The sequence below is a fragment of the Empidonax traillii genome, unplaced genomic scaffold (assembly GCF_003031625.1).
Source record: "Empidonax traillii isolate 1590-97213 ecotype Southwest subspecies unplaced genomic scaffold, ASM303162v1 scaffold756:size664756, whole genome shotgun sequence".
Taxonomy (NCBI): domain Eukaryota; kingdom Metazoa; phylum Chordata; class Aves; order Passeriformes; family Tyrannidae; genus Empidonax; species Empidonax traillii.
Window position 1 is genome coordinate 468,105 of NW_020955949.1, and position 21,583 is coordinate 489,687.

The following is a 21,583-nucleotide window of genomic DNA, read 5'->3' on the forward strand; positions in this document are numbered from 1 at the left end:
TCTATGACAAATATCTCTCATTGCTATAGTGAAACAGATGCCAAATTGTACTCTTGTGGAAGATAAGTCTAGGTGTGCTGCCTTTAGCATGGTCAACCACCAGTCTTTCAAAACATTTTACTGGTGCCCAAATTCTGGGGTGCTGGGATAATAAAGGTCTCACCTGCTTTAATTTTAAAAAATGCCCATTTTTAGACTCCCTTTTTCAAACAAACAAACAAAAAAATTTGAAAAATATAAGCCTAATAGCTAAAAAATTAAAAATTACTACGAGAAATTGTATTGTGAGTTCAGAACATTTTCTCTTCCTAAACCAGGGGGAACAAGGGAATAGGTTCTTGAATTTTCACTGTTTGTAGTTAAGAGGTTTGTTTCACTAACTTCTGCAGATATGAGGAGAAAACACATATTCATGTCCCACTTTATGGTAGATTAACTTACTATTTCTCCTCGTCTGGTGTGTTTTGCTGCTTTTTAAGAGCACATGCACAAAATAAAAATGTTCTTCTTTTATCTGACAATATCCAGAAGCTGGACATAAAATAGACAATGTACAGAGCACCACATCTGCATGCATGTTTCAGTGCATAGAAATTTGCACTTTTAAATTTAGCCAGTCAAATGACAACTAAAAGCAATAGCCTTTCAACTTTTGCAAGAAGAATTTTGGGGTTTTACAGGGTAGTTAGAAAAACAAAATTTTATTGCCAGTGTAGGGGAACAATTTTCAGTAATTTGAGCTAATAGTGAAACCAGCTGATGTCCATCTTGCTTTATCTGTACTGCTTTATTCTTTGATCATAAATGTATCCTGTTAATATTTTTATGTTATTTTCTTGGTAAATTGTACGCATCATGAGATAAAAAGTATACTAGTTACTGTTTTTTTCCCAGTGGACTTTCCTTTCCAGTACAGTATTGTAGTGTAGTTATCACACAGAGAATTTGCCAAAATTATGTGACAGACCCACTGCGGAGCTTCAGCAGTTCTGATATTTCTACGAAAGTTCCAAGAAGAAAAAAAATCCATTATTTTTTACTTTCTAGAGTCCCAGAATCCAGCCTAGTCAGACAAAAAGAGCTGTTGCCTTATAAGACCAAAGCAAGCCTTTGAAGCATATCAAGTTTATGAAAACACTGACAAATCCGGAAGAGCGTTCTATAGGGAAAAGCTCGAAGAAGAAAATTCCAAGTGTTTGTCATGTTCTGTCGATTGGTGGGTTAAAGCTAACAACTGACAGGGCTGCCTGGTCGTCAAGAGATTGGGATGGAAAAACGGGGCCCCTGATGTTAATTGCACATAATTTAAATTGCTGTGATTAGGCTTATGCTATCTTACACAGCTCCTTCCTTTTGATTAGATTTCTGCCAAGTGCTCTGACCCTCTTGTTTGTAAGTGTTACAAAGGCACCATATGCACATACTGAACATGGGTGCTGTTCATTTATGCAGAAACATATCACACAGTCTTATTTTGGCTGCTTAGCCCTATTTCTTGAAACACTGCAGAAAGAAAGAGAAAAAGTAGTTTAACAATAGATATAAATTTTCCCTTGAAAATTTCTGCTCTGTCAGAGGTAAATGCTCTTTCAACTTCCAACTCTTTTTTTTTTTTAAGAGAATCTACTGTTACATTTTAAAGAGTAGGAAGAAATGTAAAACAAATACTTTTACAACAGAAAAAATTTAGTGATTTAAGCTTATTGAGAAGGGTTTGATGCAAAGTCTATGTTAAATGCCCAGTATAGAAGCTATATATTGAAACTGCATTACATTATGACATGCAACCTACTCTATTAAAACATCTACATATTTTTTAAATGTATGTACTTGCAGGGAAATAATTAGGAATGGTTCACCCCTTTACAGCAATTTGGGGCTTGGATGGGAGGTCATCTCTTCAGGATCCTCAATAACAGACTCAGAAAGAGCCAGGAGACCACGGACCTCCTCTATTTTGGTGTCCCGTGCATCATACAACAAAACTAAGTCATTATCTGGTAACAAAAAAGAAAAATAAAGTTCAGTTTGCTGCTGCCTTGGAAGGCTTTGAGGAACCTGCTCAAGCAATCTCTCACAGGCAGCTTTCCCCACAGTCACTCATCAGGCACACGAAGCAAACACAGCAGGGAGAGCAATAAAGGCACATATATCCTCTCTCATGTTAAAACAGGTAGTGGATGTGGGAGAGGCCAGCAGTGGCGGTCTGGGCTGCACACGCAAGCATTCATGTAGATGGAACAGGGTGAAGCCCTGTCTGCTCTTGACACCAGCTACCGTGTCTCTGGCGTGGTCCTGGAGGCACAGCAGCAGGGCTGGAGGGAAGAGGAAGGCAGAGGGTGGCTGGAGAGAGACTGGCAGTGGCAGGAGGTGTGGGCTGGCTGTCTAGTTGCAGCTGTGTGTGTATATGTGTGCTCATGGAGAGGGTGTGTGCAGGTACAGGGGCATGTAAGAGGTGGTGTTGGCCATGTGCTGAGGAGCCACATTTTCAGCATTCTTGTCCCGCAGGCTGTGAGAAAGCACAGATCTTAGGGGAGCCCAGGTGCTTCCCAGCCATCCATGAGAAAGGCAAAGGGTCTCTGCCTCTAAACTAAAACCCAATGCTCCTGCCCCAAAAGAGGCACTTTCATTTCTCAACCCAACCAGCTTGGCATCATCCATCTTTCCTGGCCAGCCCAGCAGGGCTGGGCACCCCTCTATGAGCCTATTCCTGGGGAACAAGACTGTTAGTCCCTCCTCTGCCTGAAGGCATTTTCCCCTCCCTCTTGGAAAATGAAACCATCAAGAGACTTTCAAACATTTCCTGACCTAATACAGCTTTCACAGCATTTTCAACAGCTGGCAAGGGCAAGACGGTAGCTCTCTGTGCAACCCTGTGCATTAATCATGATCATTCTTCATTAGGACTGTAGTAGTATCAAAAAGCCCAGGCACAATTTTTGGATGTTTAGTGGCTAAGAACACATGGGCCTTCCCCCAATAACTCTGCAATCTAGTTTCAAACAAGACACAACAAATACTGGAAAATTAGTACAAAACTGTAAAAAGTACAAGATCAGTGATAATGAGCAATGCTGGTATGTTTGGAGAAATTCCTTTTTTTTCAGATTAAAAAACTCAAAACTCTCAGTCATCCAACTGAGAAATTCAAAGCACACATCAGGGCAACTGCTTGTCTGTTCTGAAATTTTCATTTCACCCCAGCGTAATTAAACATGACTGTGTTTATTTGTCACATGGATTGTGACAAGAAAATATTCTTCCACTCACATAAAAGCCGTTCTGCCCATTCTTTGAGGCAGTATTCTTTTCTTGTCCTGTTCAGTCTAGTTTTAGGTGGATAACGTTGATTTACACCTTGTTAGCAAGTACTTTTTACCCGGCAGCCAGAAGAAAGGCCTTGACTGCACAAATGGTATCTTGTCCTTATCTGTGTCTGCTGCTGACAGACACTGTGTTTAGATGAGAGTTTAGCATTTTTAGCAAATACTTTTCTGCAGGTCAGTTTGCCACTACTGAGGGGACACTGATGACAGCAAGCCATGTACATGGCCATACGTTCACTTGTCATCCATTACAACTGATGTTACAGTCCCTAACCTGATCCAAATCCCTTAAATGTTATTTTCCTGGAGGCTGAAGAAAATTTTCAGATACCTTAGTCTGTCTACTCAATAAAACAGGGTTTTGCTGTCTTCTCCCCGCTGCCAGCACCCACAATATTCTCCCTTGCTCCTCTGTCACACAGCAGCCCTCAGTGCTTGCCCTTACAGTGTGTACCCAGCCTTTATGACCAGGGTTCCTCAGGGTTACTGCACCCCCTTCTGCACGCACAGCACCGTGCTGCTGTGGTATTTGCCTCTACACATTGTATTTCTCTGTGGCCACCACGCTTCCCTGTACACAGCACTTATGTTCTTCCTTCTCTCAAACCTTTCATCATGGGCTGCAGCACCCACGTAGCAGCATCTTACAGTACTGTCCTGAGCTGTAATTTGGAAAGGAGTATACTAATGCAATATGATGAAAGAATGGCAAATGATCTGCTGTCTTTGAAATAAAACTAATTTTATTCTTAAGATCCAGTAGCCTTCCTCTTAGCTGGTCCCTAGCTTGCTACAGAGTCAGAATATTATGGTGTACAATGTTGGGAAAAGCAGGATCTAAACTATCCCAAGCAATTTCCATTTTCATTGCATAGTAACAAGAGAAATCAGATTCAATTAGCAAGATATGAATGCATTTTCAGAATCCACAAGTTTTCTATTACTTGCTAGCTGGTAAACAAATAAATAATGCAGTGTGAATTGAAACACATCTCTGCTTGACCTATATAATGTAATTGTAATTTAATTCAGCTGTAATGAGATTAGAGTTTACAGATGTGTGATGAGTATCATTGTAAAGGTACTTACCACACATTTGAGCTACAAAAGCAAGTCTCTATTTTACCGTATTTGCTGACTTAGACTGTCAATATTTTTACTTGACTCTGCAGAAGTTTAGTGAGGTGTTTTCTTTTCACTTATTCTCTCAATTTGATCCTTGTGACGTTCAAAAATATGAAGATCAGGAGCTACTTGCCTCATAATTTTTCTGACAGAAACAGCAAAAGGAGCCGAGGAAGCAAAATGGCAGCTGGACATCTAGATGACTTTAAGTTTCTGCTAGGTGCAGCTGTATCTTGCGATACTAAATCCTTCTAAAAGTGTACATCTTTCCGCAGGGGAATGGTGACTTGCATTCTCTGTTTCTCCCTTAGATGAGCACAAAGTGCCATACAGTTCTTTATGGCAGATAGTAAAACTGTAGTATATTCCTCAGGAGAAAAATGCAAGGGCACATCACTCACAAGGCTAAGGTGTGCGTGGGAAAAGCCAATATACATCCCCTTGAGTTTTTGAATTTTTATGGAAAAGTTGAAGGCATTTACAGAATTGGAAGATTTTGGAGGAAAAACAAGAACTAACCACCATATTTGATAATGATCTTTTCCGAGACAAATCAGTTTGGAATCAGAAATACTACCTTCAGACTTTCTGAGCATTCAAAGTCCACTTTTCAGCCTTTTTGTGTGAGTTATATCACAGGCTTTATGGTATACCTGTACAGATGCCCATTTAGAGTAGCTGAAAGATCAGACCTAGACCTTTTCGACTAAGTCTAGAAGACATTTTGTTTAGGCCACAGCTTACTAATTTTGTTGCAGTGATTCTGTGCCCATATATTGAAGAAAAAGAGAATTTGCTGCCACAGGAGGCCCAGAGAGGCAGTGAAATACCCATCTATGAAGATATTCACAATTCAGCTGCACTCAGCCCTGAGAAACCTGACGCCCTTCACTCTGTTTTGCACTGGAGGTTGGTCCAGGTAATGACAAGGTCCCTTTTGGCTGAAGGTATCCTATAACTGTAAGTCTCTAGAATACACCATCATCCTTGCAGGGATTCACTAGCTGTACCCATTATATATCACTGCTGTCGAAATGGCATATTCTTGGTGTACCTACAAGCTTCTAAGCAGTTTCCAGGCAAGAGGGGCAGAGGGAATTTATCAACACATCTAGCAACTCACAGGATAGAAGGGTGGTGAGGGTGCAGAGAAGATAACCCATTTGTCTCCTGTTCAACGTGAAGTTATAATATTCTGAATTTGTTTCAGGACAATGATTTATTATCACCAGAGGAACAATGGAAATGAGTTAATTTACATATTGCTTGCAAATGTTTTTTTTAAATGAATTGTAGGTTTGTAGCAATACCAGAAACGTTTAACATTTTGTTCACAGAAGTGTAGCTAGTAAAGAATTTTCTTTTCTTGAAAAACTTTACTGCAATTTTTATCATGGTAGTTTAATCAGCTCCTCAGAAAAACAAAGTAGGGAACAGCTTTACAGTGATCATTACCGAGATAGCTGTTGTAGTACAATGTTTTTCTTTAGGTACAATGAATATAGCGCTTCCTGTCCTTGCACATCTAACATGAAGAAATGGTCCTTCAGCCATCATTCTAATGCCTCCATCGCCAGGGGGGAGGGTGGGGGACGGCGAAGTGGAAAAGCTTGTTCTCTCTCTCATGCTGCTTTACCTTTTCCTAGTTACTTAATTACCTATTATCTTAATCGCGCCACCTCCAGTGCTGGGCTTGCCGCTCCAGCACGCCCGGTGCGCTCCCCGTAAGGGGGCACCCTTGATTGCGGCCAGAGGGACACCGACGGGCTGCTCCGAGATGCTTAACTCAAGCACTCTGTCGGCAGAGAAGGTGTGGTGCTCTGTGGTACCCGCATAAAGCTGGGGAAAGAGATGTTCGGCACTGGTATCGCTACCCGCTTCAGCGTTGCAACATCTATGCTCAGCATCCATCATCTGACCGTTCCTTTCTAAATGGGAAAAACCGTGGCTACTGTTCCACGTTTGCTCCTGAAGAAGAAATGGGAAAGAGCCACCTGTTTAAAACCTACATCCATATTTCTGCAAAGTCAGAAGTTTTAATTGGATTCAAAATTTGGCTAACGTGGGATAGCAACTAACAGAAGCAAAGAATGGCTTCAGGCTTTTGCATAGCGCCTTGCTCAGATCTGGGTCCCAGCTGCTAAACACTGGCTGCATCTGACCAAAGTAGCTACTGCCCATCAACCACCGTGGCACAAGGTCTTGATCTGCAAATTGTCCCGGGCAGGCATCGAACAGAACATCTTGCAGCTCCCTTCCAGCTACGGTGTTTCTCCCCACATGGACCAGAGCATGGAAGGGGAAGGGAGACAGTGCATGTTTGCCTCTTTACCTTCGTTTCAGGGTGCACTCAGTGCATACACACATCTGTAATCCAGGAGGTGCTGTTGAGTTCTGAAATGTAGGCCCAGAAACATCTAGGTCAGTGGAAAATTAACACCCAGGCTAATTTGAGCCAAGCTCAGATGAAGAACAAGATTCTTACTGCAAGGACACATGCCTCTGATCTAACACAGAAGCTCACTCAGCTTTAGATATGATGGATACTGATTTATAGCTCTAAGTCAATTCCCTCCTTCCTTAGGGACTCAAGGAAAGTTTTATTAACTCTAGAAGGAAGACAAATACCAGCTACAATTCTCATTTTCTAGGGAAGGAAACAGAAACAAGGACTTGAACCCTCTCCTGAGTTTGCATTTACGCTGGACTAAAAGATTATGCTGGTCTCATATCTGTGATTATAAAGTGTCTGCTTGAAATTCGTAGGCTCTATGTATTTATGGCTGTATCTATGTTCAGGACTCAGTTACAAGAAAAAAAAAGAAACAAAAAGAAAAACTAAGAAAACAAAGAAAAAAGAAAAAAGGAAAAAAGAAAAATAAAGGAAAGGGAAAAAAGAAAAAAGGGGGGAAAAAAAGAAAAAAAGAGACAACTCTCTTCCCCTTACTTTACTCAACATTTAATTTTTCAGGATAATAGTTCCAGTTATAAAGACTAAGTAGTCTCAACTAATTTCTTACCTTAAATCTTCATATATAACAACACTGACCTGTTTCCTCGTAAAATATCTTATACATAAGGTTACTGTCACCTCTAGGTATAACAAATCAATCTAGACCATTTTTTTTTTTTTTGATATCATGGGTATTTTCATTTTAGATTGCAACATATGAAAATGCATGCAAAGCACCATGGCTGTGAATTGATGCATATGGAAATGGTTCTTGATCTCATTGCAGTCTGGGCTGTTGCCCAGATTGTGCTTGTTCAGTGGAAGCAAAACCACTGGTGGTCCTACAACATGAATAGCTCATTAGAAAGAGCAATTTTGGAGCTGTAGTCATTAGGACAGGATTTGTCATGGGTTACAGTTGGGAGTCATGACATGGTCTTCAGGGTTTACATCTAGCAAGACAACTGAGCCTCTGTGGAAAGCAGCAAGCCATGGCTTTGGGTCAGGTGGAAAATAGCTTTTATATAGGAAAAAAACTTGTATTTCATTTTCTGTGTGTGCATACTGATGCTATTGTCAGCCCTCAGTAGGTTAAAGCTTTTAAGGAAAAGACTTGTAGTTTTCAAAAATCTGTCTAATAATGGGCTAGGTAAGAGAACAAAGTCACTACCCTTACCTAGATGAAGTATTGCTACAGAGGGCTTACTGAAGGAATTGAAGGTCCCTATTCATCAAGTTACTCAGGCACATGCCTAATTAGAGAGAAAGCTTGTTTTGTGGTTAAGGTGCTAAAACTGGGGCTTATGGTGCTTCAGCTCACTTCCTTCTCTCCACCACAGACTTATCTGCAAGCCTGAGAAAACTAGAGTAGCATGTTTTCCACTGCTGACCTCCCTATTCAGTAGCTTCTTTCAAAAAAGTAAGACATCTCAGAAAGGACCAGTCCTTAAAAAGCAATTTTTTGGTGAATTTAAAGGAAATGTTAAACAAGTAATGGAGATTACACAGGTATTACAAACATGCAGAATTTTAAGCACACAAGCAGCTTCTTTGTTCTTCCACCTTTATCAGCTCATGAGAGTCCTAAGCCATCTGTAGATTGGAAAGCAGTTTTTGGCAACTGAACTTCCTAATAACAGTGACATCAGCAACTTTCATCATCAATACTTTGTCTTTTGGTAATTTCTCTTCAGATTCTGAAGCATCATATTCCCTGATTTGACAGGTCTGCTAAACTCAAAAGCATGAAACCTTGATACAATTTACAGAAACCGTTTTAGTACAGGATATAAAACTAGCCTGATCTATGACAGCTTTACTGTCAGTGGATTTTCATGGTGACATAAAATTGCAATGCAGAGATTGTGAAACAGGCTCTTCAGCTATACTTTACAGAGTTAAGAACAGGGACAAAGCATTCATCATGGCAACATATACACCGATGAAGTATCTAATGAAATCACAGACAGTGCAGCTCATTGAAGATTTTAGCTTCATGTCACTATTACTACAAACACACACTCCTAAACCTGAGAACACATCATATAATCATACACAGTACTACTTTAGCATTATGTTCTCTTTAACCTCTCTGCTAGAACTGTCTGCTGTGTGGTTTAATCATTTTATGTTCATGTTAGCATCTTGGTTCGGAGTTTTTCCAAATATTATTTTTCCTATCAGTTTTTGCCTTGTTGATTTTGACAGACACTTAGAATAAACAACACAACACTGAAGTGACTGAAGTCACTAAGGCTGTCCATATCTTTGTTTTCCATTGAAAATATTTTGAAAAAAACTGTGCTGGAACACACTCAACAAACAAACAACTCACTGTCTGCCTGGAAAACCTATGGTATTATAAAAAGCATGCACTCTGTGTTGCCTTGGCATTATCCTCCTTAGCAGTACTTAACTTAAAATTAGTTAGTGTGTACCTCAGAGAATTAACCACTGTCCAAAGAAAAAAAGCCTCTAGCATGTAATTCTTATAGCCCTATTACTTGTGTAACTCGGTCTTCAGCAATTGAAGCTTCATTCCCAGCAATTAGTTTACAGGAGCCAGTAAGACCAAAGAGGTGATCTATGCAATATGGGAAAAATATACTTTAAAATGTCTTTAGTATCATTTAGGGAGGATCCAGTAAAACTATAACCATCACAACACTTTAATAAGACTTTGTGATGGGGTTTGTGTGTTTGCTGTGCATTTAAAAATAAAATACCTGCATCAGACACACTTTGGAGCCTCAATTTTCAGTGCGTAGCTGCGTGACAGCAGCAAAGGCTCATTCTCCAGCAAAAGAGGAACCAAAGCACAGCCTCTCTCAGTAAAGATAGTAGCACCAGAAACTGAAGTTCACTTTGTACTGAGTTTTGGCAGTTCTGCTTCACGGTCTATTTAGCTGGGGGAGTAACGTCTCCTCACACTTACCATCTATCTATATGTGAAGTTACTTTACAACAGCAAACACTGCTCACAATGGGTCAATTCCAGTAGATGGTTTATTGCATTTATTCCATGTTAGTTAAAGTAGGAGTGGTTGTCACCAAAACAACTTCTAAGTTTGTGTGTTAAGTAGTAACTGCTCTCATGTTTCATATCCAGATACTCTTGTATACTCTTCTAGCACACTGTTGATCCCTTTACATGAGCTTGCTTTCTTCAAAAGCATGCCATATAGCAGTGCTAAGGTTACAAATTTCTACCAGTATAGTAATCAAGAAAATCTGATCCGCTATATATCAAAGACTAGTAAATAGGATAAGCATTAAGAAACAAACTTGAATGATTAATGAGATAAATGAAAAATAACTAGTATACATTTTTGCATCAGATAAGGAAACCTTCAGATTCAGGAGCAGAAAATGTAAAGATGGTTGCATTTAGGACTTAAACAACTTAGTTAATGCATACAGGAAATTGTCCATTTGAGATGAAAACAAGCAGAAAAAAAATAAAAACATACTACTCCCTTAAGTACAGGCAGGTCTAGACTTCTGCATTACAGTTCTTCCAGGTGGCAGTTATTATGTTTGCATTCATGTGCATATAATTTTTGTTTGATTTGGTAGGAAACATTTAAATAAGTCAAAATTTGAAAAACAACCACATATCCACTAAAGAGAAAACAGCCCTCTACTTCTGCTTGCTTACACGTTTTTCTTACTTGCCATCCAACTTTTGACTACTTCTTTTATGCCAGTATACTGCACATAGAGGCTACACACAATAGTGTGTAATACTGAAAGAGAAGAAACCAAACACTTTCTCCTGCCTGTAACAACATCCTTGCATCTTTAGGAGCAGAAGAGAATGGAAATCAGATGAAGAGGTAGAACACGCTAGTTTCAATGGGAGGGGGGAAGCTAAGGCTCCTTTTCTCTGGTCAAAAACTGCTCTCTCTTTTATTTTCTGTCCCAAGAGCTCAATGAAGCAAGTAACCAGCCCTCCATATCATGGCTTGGGTGGCAGCAACAGCTGACAAACCTTCCTGTATGATTCTCTGAGGTCATGGTGGGTCTCTGCCTCTATATACACCTCTGGGTAGTCATGCTATTCTCAGACATAGTAAGAACCCAGAGAGAATTGCACAGTCCTGTTAGTAGCAGTAAAGCAAAGGATTGCAATCATTGACTCCCACCCTCCCCTTCAAAGTGCTTTGCAAACATGTAAAAAAAGAATAGCTTGGTTTCTTTTTAAACGAAAAAGGAAATGAAGGTCAAAGGGAGCATAAAATCAGCCCTAAATGGAAAGGGCATTCATTAGCTTTCTCAAAAAGAACAAAAAATAAAAAGCAGCAACTACTTACTAGATGCAAGAGAAACAGCAACAGCCTGTACCTTCCAAAAGAGCCTTATCCAGGCTTATCGAGAATGTAAAACATCTCCTGAAAAAAAAGGCATGCTGGGGAAGGCTCCTATTTCAAAGAGGCCAGAGCAAAAAAAGTTGCAGCAAAGCAACCAAGGCTCAGCTGTGGATAATTTTGGCAAGAGGGAAGGGATTGCCCTTCACCAGATGGCCACATATAAAGTAACATGGATGTGAGCCTAGCACAGAGGGGAGGTAGAGAAATGGGGGGAGGGGGGTTTAAAAAAAAAAAAAAAAAAAAAAAAAAAGGTGTGAGAAGGCAGCCATTCTGACAGTTTGGGATTAAACTCCATATGATGAGGAAGCAGATTAGAGAAAAGGTTTTTTCTCAGTTGCTATTTGAGATTCTAAAAAATAAACATGGAGTCTGTGCTAATTCACTTTGTAAAAACCTGATTTTCAATAGGTTTGCATATGTGTTCAAAAAATGCTCTCATTTCTCCATTTTGCTTATAAATTTTGCAGTTATTGAGGTGCAGGCAATTATATGCTTGCAACTGTATTATGTACTCTGGAATGTGGAATGGCAACAAAGAATAGTAGTCAGAGAACTACCATCCTTGAAAAAGCATTCTGTCCTGTCCTAGGCTATCCTATCCATTTTTCTCAACATAATGGCAGGAGTCTAACATATCAGATGGGGATGGAAGGAAAAAGCTTATTAGTATTCTGACTCTGTGTTTTCCCAAAGGAAATTCCGACAGTCAGGTACTCAGCTGATTCTTATAATGCCATTTACTTGCCATTGGAAGCTATCCACTGGTGAAAATTAAATATGATTTATGTGAACAAAGTTGTTCTCCCCTAGCATAATAGACATGTTAAATATTTAAGACAGAAAGTTAGATCAAAAACAAAAGCCTTACTTCTGGTACCATAGGTGGTTGCCCATTTTATGATTATATAGCTTTTGTCATGTGGCAGTCACGGAACAAGAAGTTACACAGGAATATAGTTGAAAAATGAAGTAGCATAGTTATGACAGCATTGATTTCCTACCTAAGTAATGAGGGAAATCTTGAAAATAAGGTTGGTTAATTTACCTAAATTAGAAATTCCTACCAATTTTCAAGGTACTGTCAAATATAAGCATATTAACTAAACCTTAAAAATACCAAACAGCCTGATTTTTCATTTCTTTAATGTGTTTGTTTTGGGGTATTTGAATATGCCTACATCAGAAGAAACTAGATTATTAGGGAGCCAGTTAGCTTGTGTTGCCAAGTTAATAAGTATGGTCAATCTCTTACAATAAATCTAATTGTTACACAGATATTTTCTTTATGTATACAGTTTTCACAATATGCTAAAACACGGAAAGGATAGTGGGATAATGCTCTTTGGCTGAATTTGCTGGCACTCTTACTTCTTCAGACTGCAGGGGTGTTGTGAGGGAAGCAGAGGACAGATGGATGTTTTTCAGTTGGTGCTTGTATGACCTATCTAATCTGCATAATTAGAAAATGGGAAAGTTGTCTATGATGCTGATGTTGACTTCACTTCTAGGTCTCTTTGAGCTCATTTAAAGTACGGTAATGAGAAAAACATTTTACCTTTGGGCAGCAATCTAATTTGTCAGGAAATTCCTCTTGCTATGATGGGTGGATGAGGAAAATTTGGACTAATATGATCCAGATGTTAAAGCTCCCACTTAGCAGCAATGCAGATGTATTATTTTATGGAATTGTCCAGATGGTGATCTCCCAGTATTAATAATAAATCAATACTGGGGTTTGCATCTGTATGACTCGATTCCTATCTTTGTTCTCATTTACATGACAAAATACTCATGCATTTTATGTGGAGGCTAATAGTATTAAAATTAACAATCTGGAAGACATAAAAATCAATGAGGAAAGTTGAAAAAACTACTGCTAATAACATATACCAATTGATCTGATTACAGCATCACACAAGAGAGGGTTGTGCTCCCACTTTTAAATTAATTATCATTTCATTTTGCAGCCAACATGGTAACAAAGTTCTGAATATGTGTGCCCATTCAGTTTTGGCTTTGCCACTCAAATTCAGACTTTACTTTCAGTCTACTGGAAAAAAGCAACCCATAGTGCATAGAGACAGCGGAGAGGGATCATGCTGGACAGTAGTAAGGCAGGCAGGCAACAAGGAGCTTTCAGTGGCCTCTGGTAAAGGCTGGAGCCCTCAGGTTCCTCATTCAGGGATGCGTAGAGGCCACTGATCTGTGCGTGCCAGAAGGGCTGCATGGCATGGAAGGAGCTCTGTCACTTTTATGGTCACAGACAGCCCTGAAATCAGAGCTGCAGGGTGGAGAAATGCATAACATTGATCAATGATGCTGCGTCATTACCTTCTATAGGTTAATCTTCTGTTAATTTATTTAAACTCACATAGTGAAATACCAGTTTGCTCAATAGTTTCATGCTTTCTGGGGTTTGAGGGGATTTTTTTAAGGGTTTCTCCTTTTCTCTTAAGAGAGGAAGAAAAATTCAGTTCTCCTTCGGTTGCAATCTGCAGCAAAACTGTGTCAAGTTTCACAGGGAGTAATGCACATTCCTTCAGAATTCTACTTTTTGGACTAAGGAAAGAGATTAATCTTTCATAGAAATAGCCTTTTACTCTAGGTGAATTGTGCTTTTTGTTTGCTTTTAAAAAATCCCCCTGCACCAAACCAAACATAAATTTTAAAAACATCTCCCCTCATAGTTTTTTTTTATTATTATTATTTTTAGTAACTTACATGTAAAAGATGTAGGAGTTAACTGTACAAACACATACTGAAGCCAGTCTTGCATTATCTTTGTCATCATCAGGCTTCCACAATCCCAAATCCATGGTTTATTAATGTGATCACAGAGAGAATTCACATTACAGGGCTTTTGACTCTTCAGTGGGTGTCAAATATTTGTTTATTGGAAAAGAAGTAGAATATTTAATCACTGTTGGCACCTAAAGCAAATATATGTATTGAGTTTGATATAATTTCATCTAGAAAAAAAAGAGTTTAAAAGTTTAAGCTACAGCATTTTGTGCTGAAAAAATAGTTGTTATGAAAATCCCTTAGTAGTGTGGTTATGTATTCAAATTTTTTTTTTTTTTTGATAGCGTTAATTCTATCAATAGACAATTTAGGTTTCTAAGGATAGGATATGAGTGGTCTGATGAGTTGTATCTCGGTGTAATAACCATTTACTACATTTGGTTTACTGATTATTTAGGGGATGCAAGGCAGAGTAACATTCTGGAGTCAAAGGCTCTCCTGTATCAGATGCTGTAAAAGTAACATTTTATGTCTGAGTTTTACAGTTTGACAATTTGTTAATCAAACCTAACCAGGCAAAATGGAACCATAGGATGTTATTACTTTGAAATAACTGTCTCAGTTTTGCCAGCAGTTAGTCACACTGCTGCAGGTGTGGGTTGTTTATCTCACCATCAACCTTTGCTGGTGGAGATCCCTTTCCCTGTGAGAAATGCTCTCGGTTATTACAATCACATCACTTTCAGAGCAACCCACAAGCCTCTTTTGGGAAGAGCACCGCAGTATGTCCTCTTTTTTGTATTAGGGGTTTCTTTTAGTTTTGTTTGTTAAAGGAAAGGAGAAGAGGAAATAAGAATTTCCCTGAACCAAATTACAAAAAAGGCCATTAGCCGCTGAATTGAAAGTAATCTTCCAGCTACAGTATGGATAAGTTCTTCTAAATATGCGCTTACTAAATGTGACATGCAAATGAAAAAGACTTAAAGAAAACTTAAAATTAAATTTGTTCTATCAGTTCCATCTTTGTTTTTCATTCTGCAGACTCTCACCATCACCAGTCATCTCAGGTGTTAATGAGCCTGCAGAGCTCAATTTAGTGTATATATACATACCAAATAGTCTGAAATTATTCCTTATAGCCTCCTCTGCATCCCTAAAGAGAGATGTGCATTCTCCCTTCTGCAGTCTTCTGAAAATCTGCCTCTCCACCCTGAGCTCACAATTATTAATGGTGCAGAGATTGCTTCTGCTAAATTTTAAGTGGTTTAGATAAATTTCATTGTGGCATACTGACTTGAGTACATCTAACTTATCTCAGTTGTTTTTTACCTCTTCTTGTCATGCTGTGTCCTGTGTCTCCCTCCTCCACAATACCACACTATTAGTTTTAACAATGTTAGCAATCTGTTCACAATGCTATTTCTTGTGAAGACTGAAGCAAAACAAAAATGGGTTTGATACAGTTTTTTCCAGTACTTTTTCCTGTATTATATATTTTTATTCCCTTTCAAGTAAGGGAGAAATATAGAAGTGAAAAACTTCTGTTAAATTTATATAAATATTTCAGCAGAAGCTACACATGCAGCATTTTGTGCTGCTCTGCAAAATACACCAGTTCTTCAGGGGTCTTCCTCTTTTTTCTATCCAGAAGTTGGTCTAAAAAAGGTTCCTCCCGATCTATAAACTGAGTTATACAACTGGAATTGGGGGTTATCTAGTCATAATGTTTAATTTATTATTTAGGTAGGTAACTTCAGGTACAATTGGAATTTGCAACTGTTAGGATTTTCTATTTGATAGATTTTACTTTGTATGTATGTAGTCTAGGCTGGTCTCTTCACCACCCACCTCTACATATGAAACCCTTTTACACTGTGTAGCTGTAGGTTCTCTTACCTGGTTTCTTTTATTGCTGATCTGAATTTTGATATTTAACCACTTTACAACTTGTGTTTGTGATGTGAAGAGAGAAAGGGAAAACCCTTAAACTTTGCACAGCCACTGTGTTCACTCATTTAATTCTGCAACTTCTGAGCTAGTCCCCAGTTCTCTGTTTATGCACCTGAAGGAGATGAGACATAAAAAGGTTTGACATAACAGTTAAAAATAAATAAGAACATTCATATCAAAACCACATTATAATTTTTTATGATAATCGTGATTTCCCACTCTAGCAGGCTATACTGTTGCTTAGAGGGGGTTCTCTTTTCATTTGACTTTTGCCAAAGACAAAGATTTTTACTCCAGTGAGCTCCTGCTTCCTTCAAACTGCAGGTTTAGTTTTATCTTCTTTTGCAGCAGCAAATGTCCTCATACTTAAAGTATCAATATGCTTGACATCCAGCAGTGTTGAAAGCAGGTTATGAACTACTTTTGGAGCCACAGCTACTCAGCTTTGCTATAGGTAGGCCAAGCTGACACATTTTCTTACAGAAAAGGACTTTGTTTAGTCTTATGATACAGAACAGTTAGATGTATTTCATTGTTTTGCAGAAGAAAAACCATCAGCCAAATCCCAATAAGGTGTAACATGCCAGTCAAAGAAACGTTAAGTTTCTGTACCTCAAAGAGCCCCATATCTTTCCAAATAAAATTCCTCAGAATAAAATTGTTGTAAAATGCAGCAAGTGATATTTAATCCCCTATCTCAAGCCCCCCAACCCAATAGAGTCTGCAAAAATGTTACCATCTCATGTCAACCCTCTGAGACTGTGTGTGTTATGTGTAACAGGTCTTGGGAGACTGAAACCTGGCTATCAAATACTCATGAAATTGGAGCTTTTCAATACTAGAAAAAACTTGTCATTTCTGCTGCCAGAGGACACAAAGTGAGAACCTCCAAATTAGAGCTAACAAATTTTGTAGTTATATCTTCAAAATACATTTGTGGGGGAATTTAGCTGGTTAAATAAAATACTTCAACATAATAAAGCTGAACAATATTAGTAACATAAGTCTGTTAAGTTTCTGCCAAGAATTTTTCATCAGAGCTGTGTACTTTTGGATTAATTGACTATACAATATATGGGCAATAAATCTCACACTTAAAGGAACAGCTGATTTATAAACGTGCAATATCTGCAATACCTGCAAGAAGTGTTGGACTTACAGATGATGCATTACGAGGTTGATCTACACGCTCTTGAAGAACCCCTGTAATTTCTGGTCAGATGGCACACCAAACTGAGTCCAGTACAGTAGCTCTGAGTGGGCTGCTAGTCAGATAGAAATCCTGGACAAACATAAAGAAAATTCAAATTCTACCCAGGCAAAAGTTTTGGTGTTTTGGCGAAGAACAGATTCACAAGAGTCATCTTTGGGGGTTTATGACAGAAAAGAGTCTGATGACTCTGGATTTTGCTGCAACACTGTGTTTTTTATGCGTTGTACTGTGGTACTGATAGGAAGTGACTTTGCAGAGACTTATTCTGACAACATGGCTCCCACCATTGCTATAAGTGCCAGGGTACATTGCCCCAAATACCACTTGCAAGGACTCAAAGTGAGCTCTTGAATCTTTTGTGCCCCTGAGTTGACGAGAACCCAGAGCAAGATTACTGGATACTTTTGCCATAAACAACCTCTCTTTTTGTTAAGAAGAGCCATTCTTGTGCCACAGACCAACTGTTGAACTCCCTCATCAATCTTATGATTAGGAGAACACTCTTAATGTAGGAGCTATTCTCATATGCCAGGCATATGTTTCCAACAGGCAACATCTCTTTCCTATGTGAAAGAGACTACATAATTTTCCTAATTGCCGTAAGAAGGCAACTTTCTTCCTTCCCCGAAGTCTGTGAAAGATTCTTCTTGTCCATTCCTTTTTATAGCTCCTATGTCCCCCTTTCAAATAAGAGAATTATGCTGACATAATCACCTTGTGTCTAGTTACTTAATATCAAGCAGACAATTGCTAAAGCAATTGTATCAGCAATAAGATTTTAATTATTCCTTGGTAGCTGTGCATTCTGGCCCTAGTAAACCAAGACAGCTGTAGCCATTTTCATGCTGTCCTTATCTTTGATGGCAGTTAAAATGTGTTTATGCACCCTTGACTCTAAGCAAATATTTTGTTGGGTTTTGGCTCCTTTTTATCCTGTAAATTTGATCCTGACAGTTTTACATCAGTGGCATACCAACAAGAAATTTGTCCAATGACATCCATGCAGTCTGTTGGCAGAAAGTCTTCGTGGATATAAACAAAGAAGGAATCACTGAAAATACCTAACAGCTGTCCTGTAATCTTGGGTATCCTTTCCATGTAATTGGAAAACTGTTGTTTTCTCTTCTTTTATGCTGCATTCAAAAATAATACTGACAATAAATACCAAGAAAAAAGGGAACCAAAACCATGTTCGGAAACAGCGCAGCACAAAGGTAAAAATAGGAACACAAACTATTTTTCCGTTCTGTGACACAAGTTGAGGCCATGAAGATTTTTGGCAGGCAAGCTGATGCAAGAGTGGCTGTAATCTTACAGTTTTGTGCCTAAATCCACTTTCCAGGTAATTGGTGCGCAGTCTTTGTGGGTGTGCCTGTCAGGATGTTAGAGCAGGCATGCTGACCCATCCATCAGCTCTGCTGATTCAGGCTCCCCTTCTGTGCAGTGCAGAGGATTTCCTCCAGCTGTGCCTGGGGCTGTGTTTGCTGGGTAGTTTTAAGGCATATGTGAAACCCTTCTCAAACAGTGACATGTACCCTACAGCCCGGCAGAAAATCCAGTGACTCATACTCAGAGATACCAAAAAACTCAGCATTTTGCATTCCAGAAGCTAAAACGAAACTATTGCATAACTGCTGGAACAATGTTACTAATCACCCACTTCTGCAGTTCATAAAAGTATCCTGGCTTTTTCGAGCTGGAAAATATGAAGACCAGTCTGGATGATCAGGATATTAGATTCAGCTTTACAGTAATTCTAAATAGTCTAAATATTTTAAGATATTTGAAACTGCTTGGTTATAACACAAGGCAGTATCCATACTCAGCCATTAAAATTATCTGTTGATGGTTTGACTGGGTTTGCAGATGTAAGCACTGGGCCTTTTTTGTATTTGAAACATTCCTTAACAATACACCTGATACCAGGTTTCCTGAATCCTGCATCCATGGTTGGTGCGTTGTTAGCAAGAACCAAGGTTGTCCATACTACCCTGAGAAAGCTGATTTGAAGAGGATGTTAAGAAACCCATACCCTCTCTGTAACAAGTGTGCATTTGATTTTGGTTTTCTAAACCACAGCCTGATTACTTACTAATTCTAGTTTTGATCTGCAGTGGAGGGATGAGATGGCCACATTAAATGAATGGAAAACCAATTATTATTAAGAAACGATTATATTTAGGGAATGTCATAGTTCTGTTTGCCTTTATCTTATCTAGGACACCAAGCAAGCCAGGAAAAAAAAAATGCATATATATTTTCCTTCTTGATTTTAAGACATCCAGAAATAATTTTTATAATGAGAGGAACACTTTAAAGAACATAAATTTCAGTTTTACAAAGACCGTGCAGTGGATTTCACTCTGTTACAAAGTAACAACAGTGATATATTTCATTTTCAGAACAAGTGCTTTTTTCCCTCCTATTCTCTTCGTAGTTACTAAACAACATCTTTCCTTCAGCAAATAAATTAATAGCTGAAGATCTGCTGCTGTGTCTGTAGAAACTTGCTTGAGTAGAAGCAAAGTTTGGCTTATATTTTTGGAGCCTATTTTAGTCATATGTGAGGAGGACATTTAATTTTAACCTTATCTCTATAAAAAAGGAAGTAAATTATGAGAGTTGGAAAAAAGAAAAAAAGGATGTTTCAAAAATTTAACCCAATATTTTTTGTTCAATTCTGAGTGAGAAAAATACCAGGATTTACCTATTGTTGGATTTTCTCTCCAGTTTCCTTGTCACCAGATTATGTGGGAACACGTTATTATGCGGAAAACTTCTGGACTGGCTCTGCTATTTGGTGGTTTGGCAGTTGGTTGTTATAGGCATCATCCAAGGCAATAATTACTCACTGCTTCTAAAATAGGACTCAGATAATTAGTGAGAATTTAAAGTGTTGGATATTTATCTGTCTACAATACTGTGCATATTCTGTACTTAATTTTAAAAGACTACAGAAAATAACAATTAGTGGAACTCTGGTGTGCTAGAAACCCTTTTGCAGGACAGGGCCACTTTTTGCATTACAGCAAGGCTGTACAGTGTGCTATGAAAACATATTTTCTCAAAGTAAGAATTAAAAGAAATTTATGCTTTTAAGTGTAAGCTTGTGCAAGGAAAAAAAGGGAGTTATTTCTTAGAATGAATGAAATACTAGCAGAAGTAGCTTTTGAACTCAAATTAAACATGGACAGTATTTTAAGAATCTTTACATTGTCATTAGAAATCAGAGATCCACACTAGCTTAACTTAGACTTTAACATATATATGAGAAAAAAGCAGAGATTGTGTGAAGCCATCTGCAGATGAAGGTAAGGTTTAGATGCTAAAAATAGGAAATGATGCACTTAAAAAATCCAAGATAAATGAAAGAAAGAACAAATCTTGAGTACATAGAAAGAAAGCGCCTTTGTTAGCTTAGATGAAATAACAAAGTTAATAATTCTTATAATGTGTTATGCCTGTATTCATAAATGAAAAAATGCAAGTAAATAAGCCATTAATTCTTGTTGCACTGCTGAAGTTGCCTAATTGTGGGTGTGATAGAAGCATGTGCATCCTCAGCCTTCTCAACAGCTAGCAAAAAACAGTGGTACTTCTGCTCTCACTGACACTTTGGCTGTGCAGAAAACTTTCTAAAAGCAGTAACACGATAGGTAACCAGCTGTGAGAGGAAACTTCCAATGCACCCAACTCAGTTACAAATATTGAGGTGTTTGAACAGAGTTTTTGTACCACATTAGATGCTCAAGATTAAAACGCAGCAATAAAAACACTAACTTGGACATGATCTCATCACAGATGCAGCCATGTGTTTTAGGTGTTTCCATTTGAAGGCTTTTAAGATTTGCTTCTGTACATGCCTGGAAATGTCCTACGCTGTGACTAAGCCTGAACTGATACAGCAGGTAATTGTCCCTCTGGCCCACGACATTCAAGCTATTAGGGTTCATCAGAAATTTCCTGTGGCTGCAAGGCAAGTATCACCAAAGACTCCCCTTTCTTTTTAAGTCATCTCTGAAGGTTGAGCCTGGTGCCACAGTCTCCCATTTATTCAACTTTTCCAGAAATTATCTTGTCCCAGTAATTTTCTCAAGAAGGCAGCTCAGCACCACAAAGCCCACTCACTCATTCTCCCCACAGTGGAACAGGGAAGACAATCTAAAGGGTAAAAGTGATGAAACTCGTGGGTTGAGATGAAGACAGTTCAGTAGGTAAAGCAAAAGCTATTCTCACACAAGCTCTCTCACAAGCAAAGCAGAACAAGGAATTAATTTGCTACTTCCCATCAGCAGGGAAATGTTTAGCCACTGCCATGAAACAGGACTCCATTACACAGAACAGTTACTTGGGAAGGCAAACACAATAACTCCAAATACCCTCCCTTATTCTTTCTTTCCCACAA